Source organism: Haliaeetus leucocephalus, unplaced genomic scaffold (assembly GCF_000737465.1).
Source record: "Haliaeetus leucocephalus isolate CR32 unplaced genomic scaffold, Haliaeetus_leucocephalus-4.0 Scaffold76, whole genome shotgun sequence".
In the NCBI taxonomy this organism is placed as follows: Eukaryota; Metazoa; Chordata; class Aves; order Accipitriformes; family Accipitridae; genus Haliaeetus; species Haliaeetus leucocephalus.
Window position 1 is genome coordinate 1,060,340 of NW_010972512.1, and position 8,807 is coordinate 1,069,146.

Here is an 8,807-nt window from a genome sequence, read left to right on the forward strand (position 1 = left end):
GCGGGGTGCGGCCCTTGGGCGGAGCCGGCGCTCCTCTTCCTTACGTGGGCAGAGAGAGCAGCGGGCAGCGGCGGGGCACGGGCTGTGGAGACGCCACCTCGGGGCGGGGGGGGGGCGAGGCCGTGGATCGCATCAGAGTTATAAAAATCGTGTTCTGGCTACTGGGTGTCCCGCAGTGAGCGGGTCACGGAAAGCCCCGCTACATCAGTTGTTGCTGCTTGAACAGTTGCCCTGGGTTGGGCTAGCTGTGACCAAGGGAGGGCAAACTGGGCTTCCTGGCTCTGCTTATCCTACTCCTTTTACTTATCTCCTTTTCCTTATCAGGCTGTATTTCTTTTCTTTTCTGGAGGTGATGTCGTCACATCCTGATGTGTTCAGGATTTCCCCAAGGTTTAGAGCTGTCTCTGTGAGCAGGGCCAGACCTGCAGCCAGCAGAAGGACTAGCCAGCGAGAGCTGGATACAGCCAGGCCGCCCTGGGGCCAAGGGGGATACGCTCCGTGTGTCCATGACACAGCCCTCGCAGACCTGTGCTGTGTCTCCTGGTGGGACAGTCGAGCGGCCTACATGAGCGCACAGGCCCTGTGTTGACTCTTGCCCTGGCTTCAGGTCCAAACTTTCAGCCCGTGTTCCCTGATGATCTACCTTGTGAGCTATGGGAGAGCTCATATGTGAGGGAGGCCTTTCTGGTACCTTCAGTTTTGCTGTCTGGCTCGCATCGACTCACCCCAGACACATGCCACCATGTGAACTTCCCTGTCAGCTGCCTGGGGTGCAAAAGAGTTGCCCTCCTTGACTCTGCAAACTCAGACCATCAACCCTCGGTTTAAAGATCATCTGTATCAGAGAACCCTTCTGTCCCTGCTGAGAATGACCGGGATGTTCTTATTACCAGGCCAACCTGTACATTGCTGCTTCTAAAGGATCTCCCATATCTAGAGTTGGGCAATCATGCACCGGTTTCCTGGTGACCCTCTTCCAATGACAGCCCCATCAATAAGAAATCCCTGTTGGTGAAGAGGGCACACACCCCGTTTATTTTTGTTTCTGCTACTTTCATGGCAGGGCTGTGCAGACGTGGCAAAAGACACAACTGCTCTCTTGATGTCTGCACCTGGGGTCATTATCTAGTAACTGAGTGCATGCAGGAACCTGCATAATCTCAGCTGCAAAAAAAAAGGTGGACTGTGAGCTGACGTCCTTTTCTGGCTTCTGAAGAATCATTTGACACCACTTTGCCTCTGTGCTTGCTATGCTGTATTCATTTAGCTGGAGTGACTGTGATGGTTATCTGAGCCCAGCTGAAAACAGGGAACTCCAGCAAGCCCTTGGGGCAGAGCCAGAGCAGACACTTCAAAGTAAAACCCCAGGCTTGAGCCTATGACATGTGAGGGAAAGCCTTCTGTGCACAGGTGAGCCTCTCTAAAGTCCCACTCGGGCTCCTGCAAAACGTGCTTCTTTTCAGGTGACTTCTTTATCTGCACTTTCTGCTTGTCATCACTTGAGGGCAGTTAAGCTCATGTCAGGTCTTGCTCTAGCTAAGTGTGATTTGATCGGATTTTAGCATTTTAGCTGTAAAATGATACAAACCCCAGTACAAGCAAGGGAAAACTCCGGGCTTTGGGGCTGGCTGTGTCTAGACTGTGCCAGGGAAGTTGTAGTTTGTTAATCACCGTCTTCCTGGGTGGGAGAGGATGCTCTCCCTTTGCTTGAATATTGCCTGCCTCAGCAGACCAGCTGATGCACCCTAAGATCATGAGTGCTAGATGTGAGACTATCCTCTGGTATTTCTTGACACAGTCTGGCCTGCATAGCCCAGAAGCTGCCTGGCAAACAATGTTAGTCACATGAAAAAAAGGTTGTCCAGTGACCAATGTTCAGCTCTCAGTGTTTAATTGCAGCTGAATGCCACAGCGATAACAGGAGGCTGAGTAAGTCCAGCCAAAGTTAGTTTTTTTTAAGAGGATGGAAATTTCTTATCTCTTGTCCCCAGTAGGAGTGACTCAGTGGCATTGCATGGACACTGTGATGGGCATATGTGGACACACGAGAAATGAGCACCAGAGCTCCCCAGATGGAGGGACGCAGGGTCCAAGAGAGAAGGCCAAGGTGTGTGTAGAGCAGTGAGCCTTCAGATCACAAGTGTGTGGTGAAAACCAACCCGAACAAAAGTGATGCTTAGTGGTGTCTGTCTACCCCATGACAGACACCCAGCTGACTGTTGCCTCCTTGCTGTCCTTCCGGCGTGCTGGCCATGCCTTCTCCTTCCTTAGGAGACATTGGACTTTTTCTCCTGAAATTTTTCTCTTCCCACATTAGCAGCTGTGAGCTTTGGGAACAGAGATGTGGGTGACAGATGCGCACAGCTCCTGTCCCTGGCCTTAGTGATCAACACTGTGAAAAAGTGTAAGGTGAAGTAGTCCAGTGTCATCTGAACTGACATGGAAAGAATAAGGAATATTGCTGTGGCCTTGCAAAGCTCTGAGTAGGCTAATTATCCAGGGTGATGGCATGGCTAATTGGACAAAGCTGGGTGTGGTACTGGTACAGCTGTTTTGCTGGTCTATGCAGGGAGGAAGCCTTCTTGATTGAAGTTAAACTATTTCTAGGTCCTCCCTAATGTGCCTGGTTGTGATTTCCTTTTGGTGGGACCAGATGCCACCTGATCCATAGAAAGGATGCAAGACATCAAAGCTGTCCTTGCTTTGCATGAGTATTGGACCAGATGGGTCCTGACTCCCTTCCAGCCTCAGTTACTCTGTGATTCTGAACCAAAGGACTCAAGAGTCTCCCCCAACGCAAACAAGCCAGCTAATTGTCCCCAGCGAACTAGAAAATTGTAGAGTAACAAACAGCACAAACCCCGTTGATCTTTGGCTCAATCCAGCATAGCAACTGAGGGAGTTGTACCTTGGACTCCCCACCAGTTTGCTCTGGGACACGCTTTCCAGGGGCTGCAGGTCCCTGGTACGAGGGGGAATGTACACAGCTCTGCCTGAACCAGGTGCTACAGCTGCTGCTACTGTGTCTGAGTAATCAGCAAAGATGCATGTTTCAGAGAGCAGCTGTTGAACAGAAATCATGGAGAGTCATTTAGCTAAAGTTAAAGCAGAATCAAAATGTAAAGCATTCGCCAAAGCAGATGTTTTGCTGCTGGCAGGGCTCTGCTGTGCACACCAGCAGTGGGCAGTCAAAGTCCATTGTAGTGTCCACCCAGTGTCCAACCTGCACCTGCAACCCAGCAGCCAGGGGAAGGCAGAAGTTTTGCCTCGCGTTAGAAGCTAGATTTCCCCTTGGTCTCAGCACTGCCCTGGAAACCAGCACCTGAGTGGAGTCTGGAGACCAGGTAGAAGCTGGGAAAAAGGTTCAATGTACAGAAGATGGTAAAGCAGTTTTGATTTATTTTCTGAGATAGATGAGATCACTTCTTCCCTCCATGTCATAGTCCTGGGCTCTTGTATTTTTCATGCTTCATTACAAGTGTTTGTAATTATATGAGTGGCTTCAGAGGCCAATTAAGCCTTCATTTGGAGGCTGCTCTGGATGCTGGAAGCCCTCCATTAGCCTGGGTGTCTGCCAGGGAAAAACACTACATTGTCTTTAACAACTGCACCAGCAACTATCTGCTTAATGTTGATTTTCCTATTAAGTTCAGCTAATACTTTTCTAATTGTGTGAGCTGGGCCTGCAGCCAGGCCGGGTGACTTTTGCCATCTGCTTCTCAGGCTGAATCAGAGATGAGCAAAACCCTTGCAAACACTTCACTGCGCATGTGTTCAGTCACATCTAAACAGCGGCTGTTCTCCCCAAAACTGACTCAGGCTTTTATTTGTGCCCCCTGTGTTGCTTCCCAAGGCAAGTTCCACACAGACAGGAGATGTGGATACTAGAGAGCATACTCACTGGAGCACTGGGGGACTGGCATTGCATGCAGCTTACCCCGTGAGGTGCCAGAAAGGATGCCATAGAAATCAAATGCCAGCCCACATCTCTGTTTGTGGATGAGCCACAGACCAGGAATTATTCCATGGGTTCTTTGAGGCAGATGGTACAGTACAAACTGCCCAGGAGGGAGTATTTACAAATGGAAGGACTTGTTATATCCACGGGTCTGGGCATTCACACGGCATGGAAGGGAAGACACTAACACCATGGTGGGGTGGGAGATCTCAGCCACCATTTTCAAGCAGAGTGTTTAGGGTTGCCATTCATCTGTTGTGAATCTGTTACGAGAGGGTGGTATGACAAACCTACTAGACCAGGCACTTCTCACGGTGGTTGAGGCGGAGGTGTGATGTGGACCACCTCTACTCCCACTGCCTAACTGGAGAGGTACCACCTGGCTGCAGGCTGGGCATCTCTGTCCAGGAGCTGGTTCTGGAAGCCTTAAGGAAAGATGGGATTTTTTCTTCCGTGAGCAAGTGTAGAGGCAACGACCAAACAAAATGCGTGTTGTATCATACTGGCAGGAGAAAAGTTGACCATTCTCTGAGAGTCTTGCTGAGAAATAGAAGCCTTCATCAACAGATGACTGACAGCCATTGCTGGAGGAGACCCATGGTCTACCCATTAAAAGTGTGTTCTTCTCAAGCCTTTTCCCTCAGGCTATGGTTCAAAAATACATATGATAACTTAAAGGAAATTTAAGCAAATGTGTAGATTCATTGCTGAGTAGGAATGAACCTAAGCACATACGATTTTATATAATAATTGAATTGAATATTCTTTAACTAAAAATGGCCAGGCAATTAAATAATTTAATAAAAAAGCTTATTTAATTTGAATTTGCTCTGAGTAATGGCTTACACCTTCAAATTAAAATATCAATAGGATAGCAATCACTAGTTTTGCATTTTTCATTTTAGAAACATTACTCTATTTTAACTTTAAAACCCTTGCAGCTCTAATACAATTATTACGCGCTAGTCAAGTTTTAATGCCTTATTATATCCTAACGCTGACAAATGCAAAAGAAATTCACCTTGACTCTCAGCAGCTTGTGTTTGGAGCTGATTTGCTTCTGAATGCAACAGCCCCTTGTTTCAAGCCCCTCGAAAACCTGGCCCTAGGCAGGGCTGCAGCCAGTCACTTCACAGGGAGCCTGGGCCAGCGCTAGCCAGGGCCCCCAGGGGACAGCAGGCCATCAGAACTCACTGTTGGCCACAGGGCCACCTATGGTTGCTGCAGATGCTTGGACTGTGTAGATCACCAGGTCTCATCCCACAGACCTTTTGGAGCATTTGTTTTTCAAGAGTTTATTCCTCTACTAAGACAGGATTAAGAAAATGAGAAAGACTGCTGAAGATTTAGGTGTTTAAGATAGGAAATAAGGTCTGGCAGCAAAAATCATCATTATTTTCTTAAGAGTAAAAAATGAAAATAAAATTTAAAAAATGGCCATATGACAGGTTCAAAACCTAATTAATCTTGGAATTTCTGGCAGCAAAATGTGCCTCCTGCTTAAGGTGTTTGGTATGCAGAGAGGAAAGTTTAGAGAGCTTGAAATTCGCTGCAACACAGCACTAGACATCCAAACAAGTCATTATTGTAGATGGTTTCCTGGTAGCATAAAGAAGCAAGAAGGAGCCAGAGCTATTTCAGAGCAAAGTTGAAAACACTAATTGACTTTTACTCACTGGGAAAGAAGATGTAGCATGACAAATGGCTTGTGGTTTGAATCATTAGAGACTGAGGAGAGAGTTACTGGCTAATGGGACTCTACTGGGCAGAAATGGCTCTGTTAGGATTGCTGTGAACAATTTGCAAGATGTGCTCGCGAAGCACAGGAGGAGTCAGCAGGAACCAGCTGACACTGCGTGGCCATGCAGAAAGCAAGGTGGTAGAGGGACGAGGCTAGAAAGGATCAGAGAGGAACTGGGCAGCACCTGATGGTTGCCTTCATCTCTGGGATGAGCAGTGCTGTGCAGCTCTTCCTGGGGAGGGCAAAGATGGCTCTGCCCATCTGAGGAGCAGGCTCAGAGGACAGATGTGGTGTCAGAGCCCTGAGGGCACTAATAGGCCTTAGTGGCCCTGACCAGCCTCACCTGGGCCCCCACCCATACCCTCTGCTCATGGACAAGGAGCTCTATTTAAACTCAGGCCTTTGTCCCCAGTTCTCTTCTGTGCTATGTTGTAAGTAGGTCTACCTCCAACTCCATCTTGTGCTGCTCCTGATAGGGCTCCCTAAATGTCCCCTGCCCTGATCCATCCTAGGGCCATTAGTTGGTCCCTGTGCAGATGCTATGGGACAGTGCCCCTCAGTGAGGGCACTGCCTCTGCTGTGGTCATCCTCAGCTCCTGGCTTGTCCCCATTTATGGAGCGTCTCCACTCCTGCTACTTCCTAACGTGGCATATTTTGCAGTGGGTCCTCCTGAGAAGATGGCTGGAAGTCTGATGAGCTGCAAGGTGTCCACCAGACAAGCCCTAAGAAGAAGGAGCTGCTCTTCTGTCTTGTGGCCTGTCTTCTGGAGGAGAGGTGCCTTCTAGCTACAGCAGTCAAACACATTTATTTGTTGAATAATAAGGTGTGAATCCAGTGCTCTTTGTTTCACATCATATGCATCAGGGTTTTTTTCTAGCTGCTGGAAGAAGTGAGCTCAGAAATAATCCCAGGGTCAGTTTTCTAACATTAGACTGGAATTGTCTTTATTTACTTTTACAAACTTGGCCAATGCTCAAGGCCCTCTAATGTTATGCATTCTTCAGTAAACACAATTAACTGGAAACTCAGAAACACTGATATCATCTTTTCCCTTGGGACTGGTCACTGTGAGCTGCTTTCTCCAGCCAGAAAATCAACTTCCTTTTCCCCAGGGCTGCAGAGTAGGTGGAAATCCATTTAGCTAAAAAAAATAAAAAAAATTAAAAGTTAATAGGTTTGATGATGCAGCCTAGCTTGGCTTACTGCAGTGGTCAAAGGGCAGCAAAGCTTGGTAAGACTGGGAAGGTCTGGATTGTGAAGGGCAGCTGCATTTCCCGCGTTGAAGACAGGTTGTACAGAACCAGTGGGTCCCTGCTATTCAACAGCAGTTCTGTGTTTGTCCCTGAGGCAGCTAGGTGGGATCATTAGGAGCAGGACATGCTGTGCACCCAATATTTAACCAAAAACCTTACATGTGGGTATCAAAGCTGAACTTTAGATTCCTGTTTTATTACCTCCTCAATAAGCCCTTGCTGAGGGAATGCAGGAAGGTCACCTAGAGCCTCACCTATGTCCAAGGCAGAGGCAAATAAACTACATTTGTAGTAGGAGCTTTTCTAAGTGGTGTTACAAGCCCTTCCCCAGGTGATCCAGTCTAGTACTTCATGATCTTAGAGCTGGAAAAATCTTGTCTGCTGTCTAATCTAGTCCTTACTTGCTGTAATTCAGGACAAACATTTCTTGTCTTTAACCAGCATGGACACACTGAACAGTTTATCATCTTCTCTGTAACTGCAGCCTTTTATGGATGTGACATTTAGGTACTTCATGTATCATTACCCGGTGTCCCTTTGGTCTGCTCACTTCTAGATTGAACAAACTCTCCGTCTTCCGTCTTGCCTTGTAGTTCTGTGATCTGGACTCTCTCCAGTTGGTCTACAGCCATCTTGAAGAGCAATACCCATCTAACCTCTTACTGAACATCTGAATGAGGCAGAGCATATTGATTATCCCACATAGACATGTATAAGAGATTTGTAACAGAAATAGTAAGGTTGAAGTGAAGTCTGAATTGAAATGTGTGTGTAAACAATGGGGGGGGAAAGCAACAGAATGAGGATTGAAAGAGTGACCTGTGCTGATAACATAGAGCACTGCTCCCAGAACCAGGTTCCTAGGATGCCATTCCTGGTTGTAAAACTGAAGAATGTGTTTATGGCATGACCAAAAGTCCTGCACTCTGGTAAGGTCACAGCACAGACAAGTCATCAGCAGAAGACCCCACATCCTGCCCAGAGAATGGCATTGAGGTTGCAGCAATTCCCATACCATTGCTTCTCCTGACAGGCAACCAGGAAAACAAATGTGTCCAGAATAGGAGAGGCAGGTAACTCTGAAATCTGAAAAGTTTAGCCCATGCTGTTGGTAGCAAGAAGGGCATTGTATACGGCTTCAACCTGGCTGCCTGGCTTTCTGCACCTCCTGTGTCTTGCCCTGCTCTCAGCAACCTCTCTCTTCCATTTCTCCAGCAACACCAGGCTGCCCCAGCCTTTGCTGTTCTGTCTGTACTTCCAGGTCTTTTGTTCTTTGGTCTCTGTTGCTCCTTCCCTGTAGTCTGTCATCTTTCTTGTTGGTCTTGCAAACCTTTCATGCTGCTGCTGCATCCAAGCTGACTGTTTTTCTCCCTGGCTGTCCTAAATTCACAGCTACCTGCTGTCCTGTGCTTTTGGCTGTGCAGTCCTAGTCCTGCTTCTCAGTGCATAGTGATCCCAGGCTGGTGGCTTTTTACCTCCTGGGAAAAACTTTATCTGCTTAGCCATGTACTTGATTGAAAGCTTCTGTATCTCATCCATTCACACTGCACTGACCTTCAGCAGACTGTCTGTGTGGACAGCACACTCTGCTCTCCCCACCCTTCATTCCCTGTGCAGGATTGTTCATGTTACAATTCTCCCTGCTTTTCCTCATTACCAAGTCTGTGCTTACATTGCTTCTGAGCCCTGTATGTGCTAGATTCAGTACTGCTCTTCCATGGCTGAGTATTTGGAGATTCTGAACTGATTAGGAAGTGAGAGGGTGTCTCCACCCAAGCCCCGTGGAGGTCTGATCTGATGTACTTGCAGCTAAACAAAGTATTTGCTTCACTGAATTGTGAACTCTGGGTAATT